Raw genomic sequence first — 17,060 nt, 5'->3', positions numbered from 1 at the left:
ATACCATTGTCTCAGTCACTGTTCTATTGCTGTGAAAAGACACCATGACCAAGGCAACTCTTATAAAGGAAAGCATTTAATTGGGGGCTTGTCTAAGGTTTCAGGGGCTTAGTCCATTATCATCATGGCAGAACATGTGGCAGCAGGGAGCATGGAGGCAGCAGGCAGGTATGGTGCTGGAGAACTAGCTAAGAGCTACATCCTTATCCATAGGCAGAGAGACAGACAGACAGACACTATGCCTGGTGTAGGCATTTGACCTCAAAGCCCACCCCCAGTGACACACTTCTTCCAACAAGGCCATACCTCTTTATCTTAGGAAATAAAAAAAAAGTTCTTTGAGGCTAGAGACCTCCCTCACCTTTTTGTAACCCCAAGATGCCTGGTACATAGCAGGCATTTACAAAAATTGCTTCACAAAGTGAATATTATTAGTAATTCAAATATTACAAAGAGTACCACAAAACAGCAGTTTTCAGGGGTTTTTGAACTCTGAGGGGAAAAGAAGTCTGATACTAAAGAAATACCATCAAACTGCTCATTGGCTTTGTTCAGTGTCCTCTGCTTTAGAAGAAAAATGTTTTTCTAAAAGGGAAAGAAAACTCTGATTTCCAGGGGTTTTTTCTAAGATGGAATATTTTTATTTAAAACTGAAATTTCTGATTAGTTGGCATTTGCTAAACTTCCACTGCCATTATTTTCTAGGCCTCTCAGTGTGGAAACAAACAACTGGGTCCCTGAAGTTCAATGGTAAAGTGGGTGAGGGAAAGGAAAGGGAGAGAAGAGGAAGAGAAGGAAGAATGAGACTCATGACTGGAAGATGTGGAGGTTACTGGAATGCAGCTGAGATGTTAATGGGCTCATCAGCTGAAAGCCTGGCTTCTCTGTCTAAGAGGAAATAGAAATCTAACACAGGACAGAGCAAATCAAAGTTTTAAGCTGAAAGCCCACAGCATCCACTTCCTATAGTCCTGGCTGCATTCTTCCCCCAAAAAACTTTAGTGTTTGTGTATGACAACCCATGTGGTAGGCATACAATTAAGTATTCTAACAGTACAACTCCAGCTCAAAATCTCCTCACAGGTAACAGAAGCTTCTATGCAGTCATCCAGGGAGCTAACTTCCAGTTCCATTCCTAGCAACTACTCTTTTGCAATGGCCCTCTTGTCATGGAAAGAAACAGATTTGCTTAGTTGAAATAAAAGAACAGGGTAGCATGGCTACTGGTATTATGATACAAGTATCTATTCACTTATACATCACTTATGAATAAAATTGCTTTTGTCTTTGTGTGTTATTAAGTAAATCTTTCTTTTAATCCAGTATCTTCAGAGACAGAATTGAGCTGCATAAGTTAACTTTATGGATCACTAAGACTTGCTTGTTTGTGATGAAAAGCTTTCTAAATTGCACTATTATTTCCCTGCCTTATGAACAAATCAAGCCTGAAGAGCTATTTATGTTGATGGGATAACAATAATGATTGGTGAGCATCCTCCAAACTGCTAATCTTTCAGTTAATTTATTAAGCAGTGTTGTTTCTATCCTCACCTGGCACCCTTCTTGTTTTCAGTGTGGACGCCTCTAGTGAAACATGTCCTAGCGTCTGCTATCAGGTAGACTGGGAGAAATGAGCCACTGAGAGTCAAGGCAAAGACTCACTGCCTTTGGTGTCACTTCTTTTAGACTCAGCAGTCAACTTTCAGATTCAGTCTCTCTCTCCCTCTCCCCGAACCCTCCTCCCACCGTGTGTGTGTGTGTGTGTGTGTGTGTGTGTGTGTGTGTGTGTGTGTAGCCCAGCCTTGCCTTGAACTCTAGATAGACTAGGTTAACTTTGAACTCCTGATTCTCCTGCCTCCACCTCCTAAGTGGTAGGATTATGGGCAACCATAATTTTGTAATGCTAGGGATGGAACCCAGGGCTTTGTGCCTGCTAGGTCAGCACTCTACCAAATAAATTACATTCCTAGCACTCCCGTGTTATTAATTACTATGGACACACTACTCCAAAAGAACCTAATTATAAAGAAGTTCCAGGCATATGTATATGGGAGAGGTGTGTTAAATACATATTCTCAAGTTCCTCTCCTTGAGATAGTCCCATAGGTGAACCTGGTATCTCTTTTTTTAACATTGTTTTCATACACATTCTAGAAACACAGCAGTGCATGTTACCAAGGCAGACCATTTGAATTACAATGAACAGGGCCAAAACTGACTTCTCCTAGAGACGTTACAGCCAGTACATCTGGGTCATGCTTTTGCCATCCTCCTTTGAGCAGAATCCACTGATAATTTGAAGCTCCTGCAGACTGATTTTAATAGATCTCAGCCTCTTCCACTGCTGGGACCTCTTACCTCCCCTCATTCACTGAAGACCTAGCTCTTCTCAGTTCCACACATGCTGCCATCCTAATGGCTTCTCTAACCTTACAGATAACTAAAACAGCTCCAGCTGTTCAGTTATTTTATCTCCTTGACTTCAGCCATCTTCACTGAGTTCACTTCAATGGTTCATATCTGTGGCAAAACACAGGAGTCTGTCATGCCCACTAATTAAGTACTCCAACTCTGAAATCTTGCATGCACATGTCGCTCTAACCACATCCTGGTATTATTCATCACTCCCAAACACTCATCCCTTGACTTCATCATCACCTCTAGCTCTTTTCTCTTCGCCATGTAGCCTGGGAACCCCATCTGTCATGTTAATCACTTTCTGACCAATACCCTCAGCACACCTGCTTCACTGTCCTTCTGCCACTCACCCTCAGCAAATCCCAACTCTGGCTCAATCCAACCAACCATATGCCTTCTCTGCTCCCCAAATGATGCAGTTAAATGCTCAATTAATCTATCCTCTCCTATCTTGAGCTGCCTAGCCATCGCAGACATTGTTTCAAACTCATTCTCCATCCTTCTGTCCTCAATTGGTTGCCAAAATGTTTCCTTTTTCCTTTGGCTTCTTTGAACTTATTCTAAGCAAACAACTCCATTCTCTATTGGTTAATTTCTACTGTGGCTCTTTGGATTTGTAAACATTTAAGTTCTCAGTGAGGCACACATTTGAGTGTGTCTGTGAGGGTTTCCAGAAAGGATTAACAATGGAGGAAGACTGTTGATGAACGTAAGCAGCACCATCACATGAACTAGAGTCCTAACTTAATTAAAAGGGGAAATGGAGGAAACCAGCTTTATGCCATAATGCATCATTCTTGGCTTCCTGACTGTGGACCCAGTGTGACCAGTTGCCTCACACTCCTGTCACCATGCCTTCTCTCCATGAAAGACTGTGTCCCTTCTTAAACCTAAGTTGCTTTTAGCCAAGTATTTGGTCACAGCAATAAGAAAAGTAGGCCAGGCGGTGGTGGCGCACGCCTTTAATCCCAGCACTCGGGAGGCAGAGCCAGGTGGATCTCTGTGAGTTCGAGGCCAACCTGGATTACAGAGTGAGTTCCAGGAAAGGCACAAAGCTACACAGAGAAACCCTGTCTCGAAAAACCAAGAAAAAAAAAGAAAGAAGAAAGAAAGAAAGAAAGAAAAGTAACTTATACAAAAAGGGTGGAAGCCATTATGCTATCACTCATCCATAAACAATCCCACTAAAAAATATAACTGTGCTCAGAGAGTCCCATCATGAGGGCTGCCAACTTCATGATACCTGAGCTGGACCCTGTTCATTCAAGGATCTGAAATTCCCTAGAGGAACTGAAACAAACAGTATGCTGGTGAATAGCTTTTTTCTTTTTTTTTTTTTTTTTTTTTTTGGTTTTTCGAGACAGGGTTTCTCCACATAGTCTTGATGCCTGTCCTGGAACTCACTTGGTAGCCCAGGCTGGCCTCGAACTCACAGAGACCCACCTGGCTCTGCCTCCCAAGTGCTGGGATTAAAGGTGTGTGCCACCACTGCCCAGCAAGGTGAATAGCTTTCTAATGTTTTTATTTTATTTCATGCATATGAGTGTTTTCGCCTGCATGCATGTATGTGTACCATTGTATGCCAAGTGCAGGTGGGGGGTCATAAGAAGGCATTAGACCTCCAGGAACTGTAGTAACAACAGATGGTTGTGAGCCACCATGTGGGTACTAGGAACAGAACTTAGGTCCTTTGGTAGAGCAGCCATCTCTCTAGACACCCAGTGAGTAATTTTCTAGAAAAGGAAAATAAAATAGCCTCCTGAGAGTTCTCTCCTCTAAGAATCTTAAAGACAAAGATGAGTTTTAAAAGAAGAAAGGAAGCCAGACAGTGGTGGCGCACGCATGCCTTTAATCCCAACACTCAGGAGATAGAGGCAGGCATATCTCTGTGAGTTCAAAGCCAGCCTGGTCTACAGAGCAAGTTCCAGGATAGCCAAAGCTAAGCAGTAAGAAACAACCAAAAAAAAAAAAAAAAGGAAGAAAAAGAAAAGAAAAAAGAAAGGAAGGAAGCTATCTTGCCTCCCAAGCATAAGACAAGCTTAAATCCAAACATAAAGTTATCATGAATACACAGAATAATTACAAATTCTTACTCAAAACCGGGGTTAGTGGAAGAACACACAATTATGAACTGTATGTCTTCCATTCTCAACCAAGCCATATTTGTAGGTGAGACTACAAGCCTTTCCTTCCTTATAATTGACACTGATTTTCTTGTGTGTGCAATTCTGTTCCTCACAATGACCCTCTGAGATGAGAACCACATTTTTTCTTTTACATTTACAGCTGAAAAATAAACTTAAAAAAAGGGGGGCCAGATGTGGAGGTGCTCATCTTTAATCTCAACACTCTAGAAGCAGAAGCAGGTGGATCTCTAAGAGTTTGGGGTCAGCCTGGTCCACATATTGAGTTCCAGACCTTTAGGGCTACAGAGGGAGGACCTGTCTCCAAAGGGGGAAAAAAGGCAAGGAGCAATTAAGAAAGGCACCCAAAGTCAAATTTTGGACTCTATAACAACATAAACACAGGCTGGCCTTGAACTCTGCCTCTCGAGTGCTGGGATTAAAGGTGTGCACCACTGCCTGGCATAAAAGTTTAAGAAGAAGATGGAGAGACCAATTTGGGGGTTTCAGGGATTGCTCAGCAAATCCAAGGTCCCAGGTTATATCACTAACATGAGAGAGGAATGGAGGGAGCAGGTAAATTGTGGACATGTGAAGTTTGAGATGAGGTGGTAAGCAAAGACAATAGGAAAGTCTGATGATAGATGAAAATGCAAGCCTTGAGCCAGAAGGAGTGGGAGACTTGAAGAGGGAGTTGTCTCCATATAGGGCATACTAAAGACTTGGGTGAGGTTATCTGGGGTATGAGAAAAGGATAAAATTCAGGTGTGGAGGTTACATGCTTTTATTCCCAAAACATAGGAAGCTGAGGCAGGAGGATTATAAATTCAAGGATATCCTGGGCTGTATAGTGAGTTCAAGGACAGCCTCAGCAATATATGAAGACCTGTCTCAGAGAAAGAGAGGGCAATCTGAAACTGAACAGGATTAAGCAATCTCTACAAAAGCACACAGGCTTGCCCCCAAATACATTTGGGACAAATCCCCATTGAGGAAAAGAAATAAGAAAACATTTTAACATATTTCCTACAGGCCTTCTGCTGAAGAAATTTTCCATTTAGGACATATACACTATATCACCAACAACAACAACCACTACCACCAAGTTCTTACATATCTGGAACATGAGCATCAAAAGGTTTTCTATGATCTCTGGGCTGTATTGTTCTAGGCATCGTTAAAAAGTCTTTTCCCACCCCCAAAAAACCTCAAATAGTAGCCGATCTGAAGTTCAAACCTTTAAGAATTTTACACCCAACATTAGCCCCTCTTCAAAATCAATGGAAGCACAATGATACATTTTACTACAGATGATGTTCCCTCCTGAAAGATAAAGCTGGTACTTTCAAACAGTTCAAAGGTCACACGAGAGACTGAAAAATGTTCAAAGGTCAATGATTATAAAATGATAAAAAAAAAGTAAGCAAGTAAGTGCATCTCCAAAGCCATCTAAAAATGATAGGCAGAGAGATGAAAGGACAGAATGGCCAAGAAAGTAAGTAAATATAACAGCTACTCCCCAAGTGAAAACACTGAAGCTGTAATTACACCTTTGAGTATCTGAGGACACAAAAAGCTCACTATACTCTTGAGGCTTATACTATTGCTAAGAAAAACCAAACTAGGACACTCTAGGCTTCTCAAAAATTCCCAGTGTGACACAAGGAATAATGCATAAGATGGAAAGCCAGCAACATTTGCCAAAAATGTTCCTTCCCTCAACTGTTCAAGTTAAATCAAGGTTTTTCTTTTTTCAGATTTATTGATTTTATTATTTTGTGTGTATGAATGTTTTGCTTTCACTATATATGTGCCTGGTACACATGGAGGTCAGAAAACTGTCAGTTCCCCTGCGGCTGGAGTTACAGACAGTTCTAAGCTGCCATGTGGGTGCTTGGACTCAAACCTCAAGCTTCTGCAAGAGCGGTAAGTGTTCTTCACTGCTGAGCCAACTCTCCAGCCTGTTTTTCTAGTTTATTACTTTTATTTTTGTGTATGGATGTTTCATCTTTGGGTATATCTGTGTATCACTTGTGTTCCTGGTGCTCACAGAAGCCAGTGGAGGGCATTGGATCTCCTGGGGCTGGAGTTCCAGATATTTGTCCATGTGGGCACTGGAAATGGACCACTGATCCTCTGAAAGATCTGCAGAGCTGTCTCTCCAGCCCCTAAGACTGTTGTTCTAAGATCCTAAGCTCACTTTACAAATTCTTCTAAGATATGTTAAGGAGAGGAAAGTTGCAAAGTTTAATTTGTTTTTCCATCTCATCATGTAGAAGGCTACCAGCAATGTCACATGAACAGATGGACAACTAGCATTCCTCTACTTATTCAGTGAGCAAGTATTTTAGTACCTATAGTGGATCAGGGGCCATTCTGAACCCCGAGGGGATTTCAGTGAAACAAGGTCTCGTGCTTGTGAGACAGCAAAGAAGACAGACATTAAGCCAACCAATAAATACTACCAAGTGGTGATAAGTACAGCACAGAATGGAAAGCTGGGGGTGATAGGAATTTTGTAGAGTTGCTGGGGAAAACCTAAAGACCTAAAGCTAAGGAAATCCATCTTAATTTTATAATATCTAGGCCAACTGTGCACACAGATGAACTGTAACCACAGAGGCACAGGGCTAGAGTATGACGAGGTTTGTAAAAAGACAGCCGAGATTGACTGGGCCAGGCTGGAGACTGGTAGCCAGCAGGCCCCAGGAGGGACTGGAGATCTAACTTTCAGAGAAGTTACTGGAGGAGTGCAAGCAGAGAACTTCCACAACCTGGATTTCTTTTTAAAGGAATTACAAAGGGAAAATAGTTCCTCATAAAAGCTAGTCATACCCCTCATAATCTATTTATAAATGGAAGGAAAAGTATACAATAAAAATCATATAGGTTGGTAGCACTTTTTTTAGAGAGAGTGAAAAAAAAAAGGAAGCACATATAACTGGGAACAAAAGACTTAAAAAATAAATGTCAAACAAGTTTACTAGAGTTTGTGTGATTTTTTTTTGCCGCTTATTCTTTTGTTACTCAAGTTTTCTGCTTTAAATATAAATCAGCGGCAGAAAAAACAGAAATGGCTTTACACAGCAAGCAAACGCACATACAGACACGCGCGAACACACACACACTGCACCCCAATCATGGACGAAGCAAGTCTGAAATCTTACTTCAACTGAAGGGGGACAGAAAAACAACATGGGGAATTTTTTTCATCCAAAAAATGACCACACTTCCCATGCAATGTTTGCCTGTCACGAACCACTGCACAAATCCAGAATGGCCCAACGTATCAAGGTCACAAAATCAACTTGGTTAATATGTTTATCATTACATGGCAGCCCTGTCCCTTACAGCAACTTCGATACCATCTCTCCAAAGCATACATACAAAGGCCCTTTTCGCTCATTCCCTAAGGCTCTTTGATACTCCTTTGCTGTTTCTGGATTTTTCCACTCTATGTCTCTTAGAAGCAAATTAACCCTGAATCAGTTGTTCCAGCTAATGAAGTGTGCTTTTGGCTCTTTTCTCCTCGGTTGAGAATTATCCGGCAAGCTACCAATTGTTTTTGAACACATTTCTTTTAGTTTTGAAATATTGCAAAACTAAGTTACCACAAACAAAAAAAATCAAGATAGCAACATATGAGAACATGTATATAAATGGAAAGTGCCGTATTCCTTTTTAATTTAAAAACGTGTGGATGCTTCATGAATAAACATTGTAGGCTATCTAGATAAATATACGCGTTGGCATGACACTGATAAAGGCAGAAAGGAACATGCTTTCTCTTCTCTAACCCCCTACCCCACCCGAATCACGTAACCGTTTCTCGCACAATACCACGGCAATCACTGTTCATAAATGCAACTCAAAACGACTCAAGATCTCAGACACTTGCCACCTAAGCCCCGCATCCCACCCACTCCTCAGTCACTTCCAACAGGTTTCTCTGAATGAAAACCCCCAAACTGGCAAGGCTTAACAAGTCCTAAACTCCGCTCACACGCCCATCTGGGCATCCCGGAACCCTGGTGTTTCCGCGTGGGGAAGGAGGATTCTACTGTACCCCTGAGTAGTTCGAGTCCCGACGCTCTTCTCACCAGAGGCCCGGGGTGCCAGCCGCCCGCAGCCGCCCGCGGGAGCGCGGACACGCGTGCCCACGGCCAGGCCTCCACCGCCCGCTTCGGCTCCCTCTGCAACCCTGCCCCGCGCGACCACAATGACCCGGGACTCCGGGACGCCGGACCCACAGCGAGCGCGGCGCTGACAGATGGGGAGGGCGGGGCGTCAGGGGGAAGGGGCGGGGCCGCTCGGAGCGGGGGTGCGGGCGGCTGACAGGGCCCGGCGGGAGCGGGGCCTGGCGGGAAGGCGCTCGCAAACACACAGGGGCTGACAGGCGGGGAGACGCACAGACACCGGGGACTGACAGCTACGGAGGGAGACGACGGGCCTCGGCGGGCGCTCACCTGGCGACGGCGGCACCCACGGCCCGGCCGCTCTCCCCGCGCTGCAGGCCTCCCTCCCTCCCGGGCGGCCGGCCCGCCGGCGCAGGCCCCGCGGCGGTGGCGGCGGCGGGGACGGCGGCGGCGGCGGCGACGCCGGAGCCACGGACTGCTTCTGCGGCGGGGACGAGCTGCTCCAACCGTCTCCCGGCCGCTCGGCGGAGCTCGGTGGTGCTCGGAAGAGTTCGGCTCCGATCGGCCCTCCGCGATTCGGCTGGGGGCGTGGCCGCCCCCCCCCCCCCCGCCCAGGTCCCTTCAGGCGCTAAGGGGCGGGGCTTTGGGAACGGGCGCGAGCCCCCTGACGTCGTGGGGAGCGGGCCTTACCCAGAGCGCATGCGCCGGCCCGCTGGCCGCCTACGGTTTCTGTGTGGAGGACCGAGGGGGTAGAGGAGGCGGATGCTGAGGCCCTATCCGTTCCCGGCCTTTGTGCTCCATATCCTGGTCTTTCTGTAGGGCAGTCTGGGCAAGAATCCCAAACCCGTGTGCCTTATCTCCTCCGTGCAGTGATTCCAAACTACCAACCTTAGGGAGATACTTTTTAACACCACCAAGGTTTCACTGCAGGTTGTAGTATTTTGTTTACTTCAAAAAATAGTAGCCGAAACGAATTTATGGTCACCGTGTCCCTGACGCTATCTTAGGATACTGGAGCTTTCAAACACCTGCTCCCATCATGTTCATTTTTTGCAGCTGCTGTTGGCCTGGGATAAAATCTTGTTTCATATTCCAGGCATCTTTTTATAATGGAACCCAAATCTGTGGCAAATATGTTCAGAAAGTGGTCCTCACCCTTCAAATCCAGATTAACAGATAGAGCTCTGAAGACTGACTGGGTCCCAATCCCAAATCTGCTTATATCTAACATCAATTGGCCACAATCTCTCATCCACAAAAGGCAACAAAATATTAGGATATATAGGATAAATGACAGAATTAAACGGCAGTCTATATAAAGCTTTCTGCTCCATGTCTTGGTATTTAGTGTTTAAAGTAAGGCTGAAATTATAGCTGTGTGTGATGGCCTACACCTGTAATCTCATTCAAAGAGGCTGAAGCAGGATGATTGCAAGTTTGGGGTCAGCCTGGGCTACATAGTAAGACCCTGTCTCAACAACAATAAAAAGGCTGAGTTTATTACAGTCAGCAAACCTATGTAATGTGTCAAATTTAACGTGTCCAGAGTCAAACACTAAAACTCATACCTTAACATATTGCATATGGCCATCACACAATCTTCCTCATTACAGTTTATACCAAGTCCAGCGTTTTTAATGGCCAGGCTAAACCATCGCAGCCACCTTTCACCTCTCTCATCCAATCATAGCCATCTCAATCATTAGCAAGCCTGCTGGCCCTCTTTTTAGAAGTCTGTACACAGGGAATGCTTCAGGAGCTTCTTCCCTACCTGCTCTTCTTCATTACAGCCTGTGCTCAACACAGCAGTCACAGGGATCTTGTTAAAGCCTAAGTCAAAGTATGTTCCTTTCCTCTTTAAAACATCCAGTGGCTCCTACCTTGGGCACAGTAAAAATCCAAAGATTTATTCCAGGGGTCCCTAGATCCCATGCAGTCTGCTCTTTGTTCTAACAAGTGCATCTCCTTCTTCCTCATTTCTCAGCCAGCCACACTAGCCTCCTTCCTGCTCCTGGAACATGAAGGACATTTGCACTTAGTATGTCTTCTCCTGGGCATCAGAAAGGTGTGTTCTCACTTCAAAGTTCTACTCCTTCAATGGATAATCAAGCCCAAATCTCCATCACTCTGTCTTCCTTTGTTCTAGCCCTTATAACCTCAATATTTGTCTCTCATGTCCCTTGGGGCAGGAATGTTTGTTTTGCTTATTTTCAACATCTGGAACATGGGCAGACATGTTCAGGAACTCAATGAATATGTCTTGAATGAATGAGTATATGGAATAGGTTGTGCTCCAATTTATTTTCATTTCTTCAAACAACTTTTCCAACCACCTTTTCTGATCTAGGCCCTCTAGGTGATGCAGGGGTAAGAAAGACATTCCCTCAGATGCCAAGGAACTCCACATTTCTGAAGAGAAAGAAATGCAAAGTTACGGTTCTGGAAGAAAATATGCAAATGCCACCTGCTGTGAGAAACATGGCACCAACGGAATAATAGCCAGTGTGTGGCAAGCATGGTGATATTTATATGCAATCCCAAATATTCAGGAGGATAAGGCAGAAAGATCACAAGTTTGAGCTGACCTTGTCAACTTTAGCAAGACCTTGTCTCAAAATAAAGACTAGCCAGGTAGTGGTAGCGCATGCCTTTAATCCCAGCATTCAAGAAGCAGAGGCAGGTGGATCTCTGTGAGTTCGAGGCCAGCCTGGTCTGCAGAGTGAGTTCTAGGACAGCTAAGGCTACACAGAGACTCAAAAAAAAAAAAAAAAGATAAAGATAAAGACTAGTGGTAGGAGAGAGTTGCAACTCTGGGGTGTACACTGCTTGTCTGGCATAGTCAAGGCCTTGAGTTCAGTCCCTAGTGTCAGAAGGGGGGGAAAACCAAAAGGCCAAAGAAATAAGATATAGGCAAGTGTGGAAAGGGTTCCCAATGACACTGGAAGCTAGAAGTGAATCTGGAGAAATGACAAGAAGTGACTCCAGGCAAAGGCAGTAACCAGCACACACATGTTAGTGTACAAAGGTGTGTCAGAGGAGGAAGACCAGGAGGAGGAGGAGGAGGAGGAGGAAAACAAGGAGGAGGAGGAGGAAGAGGAGGAGGACAAGGAGGAGGAGAAGTTATTAATGATATTTAATCAAAGGGGCAAATTATTTTTCTTCAAAAGAAAAAAGGACCAGTGAGAGGGCTCAGCAGGTTAGGCATTTGCTGCAAAGCCTGAAAATCTGAGTCCCATCTCCAGAACCCACACTGTAGAAAGCAAGAACTGACTCCTGCTACTTTTCTTGCCCCATAAATAAATAAATAAATAAATAAATAAATAAATAAATAAAATTTAAAAGTTGTTTTAATTAGGTGTCCTAGGAGGATGGCTCAGTGAGTAAAATGCTAGCTACACTAGCATGAGATTTGTGGGGGGCCTGCCCCCACCTTTTACAGGGTTCCTATGAGGAGGAGAGAGGCCATCCCCTTATGCAGCCCTACTGGGTAAAGCAAGCTCAGATCTCATTAGAAAACCTCTGCAGGCTCCCATAGGTCCCTCCTCTTAATATTTTAAAGAGCCCCTCAGGCCCTTAAGATAGACTGTGTGTGCCTTAGGTCATCTTCTTCAGTTAGACAAACCTTACCTATCATGGCAATACACTTTCCATCAAGCATACTCTTGTCTTAGGTTGGTAGCTACCAAGAACGTTGCCTGTCCCTGACTATCAGCCTCTGCCAGGAGCGGGTACAGAGCTTAATTCAACTCTAGCTTGCAAGTAGTTTGAACAACCCAGTGATCCCTTGGCTGCCACACACCCCAGTAAAGGAGTAGAGGATGACCAAGATGAAATGTTCTTTTTTGAATGGGTCTTAAGATGTCTATAACAGCCTTAGCTGTGCCAAGCCCTTTTTTAAATCAATAAACTCTTGATGCAAACTGCATCAAACTTAAAGATTCGCTTAGCTTCACCAAACCCTGGTTCATTAATATCAACATAATTCTAGCTATGAACATTACTATACATATTTACAACTAGCACAACTAGTTACTATATGTATTTACACTTCTTACAAACTTACATTCAAAAGCAAACTGTAGGATTTCTTGTAAACTTCAGCAAACATCTAAAACAGATCTCTTAACTGAACCATTTACATTTTCTTACAACAAGATAGAGTACATGAATCGAGAATCACCACAGTTAAAATTTCACCACGCAAAACTGCTTGGTTTCTGAAGTTCACAGCCAGTTTTGATAACATCCTTAAAGTTCCCCTGACAGTTGGGAACAAGAACCTAATTTGTCAGTAGCTCTAGAGTCATTATATCCAACTCTCTTGAGCCTGAGATTTGATGAGTGTTGTTGCTAGGGGGCTGTAACACTTGGGATGATACCAAAGCCACTTTTCCTGCTGGCCCTTCCAGCTGTTCCAGAACCAGCAGAAGTGCGCACAGCAGCCACTAGCCAGGGGCTGTCCCATTACTCAAACTCATTGCAGCTCCCCCAAGTGCCACAATTCAAACAAACATTGCTGAAAATTCAGTCAGTTATAGCAGAACTTTTGGTTCACTCTACTGAGAAGCCTCACCTCAGAGTGAGGGTGGAATTGCCTATTGAGCTGCTGTAAAGGTTTTAGAAAAAACTTCCTGCACATCTATTAGAAACCATCTTTCTTAAAGGAGCCATGCATCAATTTGCTGATACACAAACAAAAGTAGTGTGGCTCCGAGCTCCATTTCCTTTCAGCTTTTACCAAATAGTGACAAAACCTTTGTCCCAAACCCCTCAACAGTCTGGGGGCTCCCCTTAGTCTCCTGCTTTACCCAGACTGCAGGATGTAACCTCAAAATTAGGACCATTGGTTCAGCTGCTTTCACTCCAGTTCCTCTGGAGGAGCATCATTGGAGCTGACATTCCTCTGTCCCCCACTCCTGCCAAATGCTCAGATAGCCATCAAGCTTCTGAGGGTACAATTTCCCCCTTTTTAATTTTTTTAAATCTGCTTTTAAAAAAAATACTGACTTGAAGGGGAGACAGGACTAGCAGAGAGGGTTTACCATATTCCAAGAGGTTTTTCTGTTTTTTCCCCCCTAGGGCAATTACAGGTAATTTTTCCATTCTGATAGATGCCCCTCACCAGGTGAGTCTAATTCTGCTTCTACAGAAGGAAGATGAGTACCCTTCTAAAAGGGAAAGACCTGAAAAGCTTTCCATTTTTTAGAGAGAAATTACTAAATTTTTTTTTACCCCAAGACTTCTATTCCCTAAACTTGGCTTTTGCCAAGAGGACACAGACTCTGATGGTAGGATGTTATAAATGTGTTCTCAGGCACTTGGTGGAGCAGAGGGTTTTGTCTCTCCTGTGTCTACCTCAGGAATGATAGTATAAAAGTGTTCTCAGGCACTGCTGATAGAGTGGAGGATTTTGTCTTTTCCATGTTCACCTCAAGGAAAACTCCCCCCTGCTTCTCAGGGCTTAGTTCTAAATTGTCCTGAAATAATGCCCACAGGCCAAAAGCTTCCACAGGAATCTTTTCTGGGCCATATCCTTCATAATATTTTTGCATTTTGATCCCAAATCTCCACCAGGAGTCTGTGCTCAGAGTCTCATAGTTGGAAAACCAAGGACACAGTTCCCCTATAAACTCCAAGAACCTCTGTACTTGTAGTTCCACCTTAACCATTCCTTGTTTTTAAACTTTCTGCTAGTGAATCTTCAAAGATCTGTTTACTATTTCCTTGCCCCATAGTGGCCTTACTTTCTCAGACTGCTAACTTTCTTACTTTCTTACTTTCTTACTTTCTCAGACTGCAGACTGCTTGTTCCTGGACACTGTTTTCTGGTCAGGCACTAGGGAAATTCTACTCTTGAATTAAGTTTCTTCTTACCCAATATTCCTATGCCTAACCCTATATTTTTTCCTAATTTTAATAGATAGAAATTGAGAGATTCTAGAAAGAAACAAACCTAGACAGAGAGAGGTATTCACTACAGCCTGTTTCTATGCTGCTTTATATTTATAGTTATAGCTCCCAAAGAATAATATACCACCACCCTTATCCTTCACTACAAGACCAAACATGTCCAGTTGCTTCCAGGGGGTTCTTTCCTACTCTCATTTAACTTCCTCTGCACCCAAGTCCCTGTTTGGGCACCATCTGTGGGGTGCCCACCCTCACCTTTTACAGGCTCCTATGAGGAAAGGAGAGGCATAAGGAATTAGTAAATAGAAAGATAGCAGAGATGAGACAGACAGAAACACAGGATAGCTTTGGGAGAAACTGGATCAAAATCCACTGGCCCCTTCTGTTTCTTCTAAAGGGCTTTTTAAAGGAATGCCAAGGGGCAGAGGAAAAGACCTCCCCCTTGCTAGATCAAAGCATACTACACATCCAAGTGTAGCCCCATCCAAACACCTGGTAACTATGCACTTGGTCAATCCATCCCCTTATGTAGCCCTTTTGGGTAAAGCAAGCTCAGATCTCACTAGGAAACCTCTATAGGCTCCCACAGAGGATATGAGTTTGGGTCCTCACTTAAGGGCTGGAGAGACAGCTCAGAGGTTAAGAGCACTGACTGCTCTTCCAGAGGTCCCGAGTTCAATTCCCAGCAATGACATGGTGGCTCACAACCATGTATAATGAGATCTGGTGCCCTCTTCTGGTATTCAGACATACATACAAACAGAACGCTGTATACATAATAAATAAATAAATAAATCTTTTTAAAAGCTACAGTTTGTTTTTAAAAACCCACTTAAAAAACTGAGTGTGTCTGAAAAAAAAGTGGACTTTGGACGTACAAAAGGATGGACGCCATATCCTACCATGAAGATGCTTGCACAGCTATGTTTATTGCTCCTCTATTCACCATAGCAAGGAAAGGGAGCCAGCCTAGATGCTCATCGATAGATGAATGAATAATGGAAATTGATTCATATACAAAATGAAATTTTACCCTGTGCAGTAATATTGTGTCCCCCAATATATTGTGCACCACAATAAACTTATCTAGGGTCAGAGAACAGAACAGCCACTAGATAGACATAGAGGCCAGAAAATAGTGGCACACACACCTTTAATCCTAGCATTCCAGAGGCAGAGATCCATCCAGATCTCTGTGAGTTCAAAGCCACACTGGAAATAGCTAGGCATGGTGACACATGCCTTTAATCCCAGGAAGTGATGGCAGGAAGCAGAAAGACATATAAGATGTGACGACCAGGATTTTTGTTAAGCTTTTAGACTTCTAGCAACAGTTCAGCTGAGATCCATTCAGGTGAGGACACAGAGGCTTCCAGCTTGAGGAAATGAGATCAGATGAGAAATTGGCAAGGTGAGGTTAGCTATGGCTTGTTCTGTTTCTCTGATCTTTCATCATTCACCTCAATACTTGGCTCTGAGCTTTTTATTAATAAGACCCTTTAAGATTCATTTACAACCCTGCTATAAAGCAAAATAAAATTGTGTAACATTCAGGGCAACAGATGGATCTGGAAAGTACATTAAGAAAGATGACCCAAACTCACAAAAGAAAAAAACTCACATTCTTTCTCAGATGTGGATCCTAGCTTGTAATGTCTCCCAGTTTGTAATGTACATATGTATGCATGTGGATTAGAGTAAGGGGTCTGCAGATATGGCTCAACAGTTAAGAACTGCTTTTGCAGAGGACCCAAATTCAGTTCCCAGCACCCTTGTCAGGCCAATCACAGCTACCTATAATTCCAGCTACAGGGAATCTAACATCCATGTGAACAAACCCACACATAGTCATGCATATATACACATAATTAAAAGTGAAATAAAAATAAGGAATGAAGAGATGGCTCAATGGTTAAGAGCACTGTTTGCTATTCCAGAGGTCCTGGTTTCAATTTTCAGAACCCTCATGGCAGCTCACAACCATCTCAGTTCCAGAAGATCCTACACTCTCTTCTGACTCCTGAGGGTACTCTACACACATGGTACACATACATGCATGCAGGAAACAGTTATACACAAAAATGAAATTTTTAAAAAATATTTTAAATCAAGGGCTGGAGAATCTAGAATCTCTGAGGTGGATCATCTTTGCAAAAGGGTGTGGTAATCCCAGGATAGCCATCTTCCTCTACAAACCTTCTTAATGATTGGGTCTGCCCCATGAGTAGCAAGGTGATCCCAAAATGGCTGGTGGACTCAAGAATATTATGCAAGTCCTAAAAATAATATGTATGGGATAACACAGTAAGTAGGCTGTAAAAAGTGTTATGTGCCTTTGCTGTAGACAACAAGATAACTGAAGCTGAACTTTCTGCCCAGAAATAACTTGTCTTGAAAGAACTACAGACAGTATAACATGGAAGAATCCCATAAAGAGGGGTTGGAGTGACAGCTCAGTATCTAAGGTGCTTGC

General features: G+C 43.5%; 1 protein-coding gene and 1 pseudogene across 4 annotated transcripts in view; one reads left to right on the top strand and one right to left on the bottom strand.

Moving 5' to 3' along the window:
* Zhx3 (zinc fingers and homeoboxes 3) overlaps positions 1–9,246 on the bottom strand; it is a 104,285-nt gene extending 95,039 nt beyond the window's left edge. The window contains exon 1 of one of the 4 annotated variants that reach the window (XM_036183102.1): positions 9,008–9,246. The gene's annotated coding sequence lies outside the window, so the exon portion shown is untranslated. Of the gene's footprint in view, positions 1–8,607; positions 8,803–9,007 lie in introns of those variants that run through there. The other 3 variants (XM_036183106.1, XM_036183104.1, XM_036183105.1) reach the window with 3 other exon arrangements.
* LOC118581924 overlaps positions 1–9,430 on the top strand; it is a 31,633-nt pseudogene extending 22,203 nt beyond the window's left edge.
* Positions 9,431–17,060: the final 7,630 nt, after the last annotated feature.

Source organism: Onychomys torridus, chromosome 4 (assembly GCF_903995425.1).
Source record: "Onychomys torridus chromosome 4, mOncTor1.1, whole genome shotgun sequence".
Lineage (NCBI taxonomy): Eukaryota > Metazoa > Chordata > Mammalia > Rodentia > Cricetidae > Onychomys > Onychomys torridus.
Note: the sequence above shows the minus strand (reverse complement) of the source record. Positions and strands in the feature narration are given on the sequence as shown.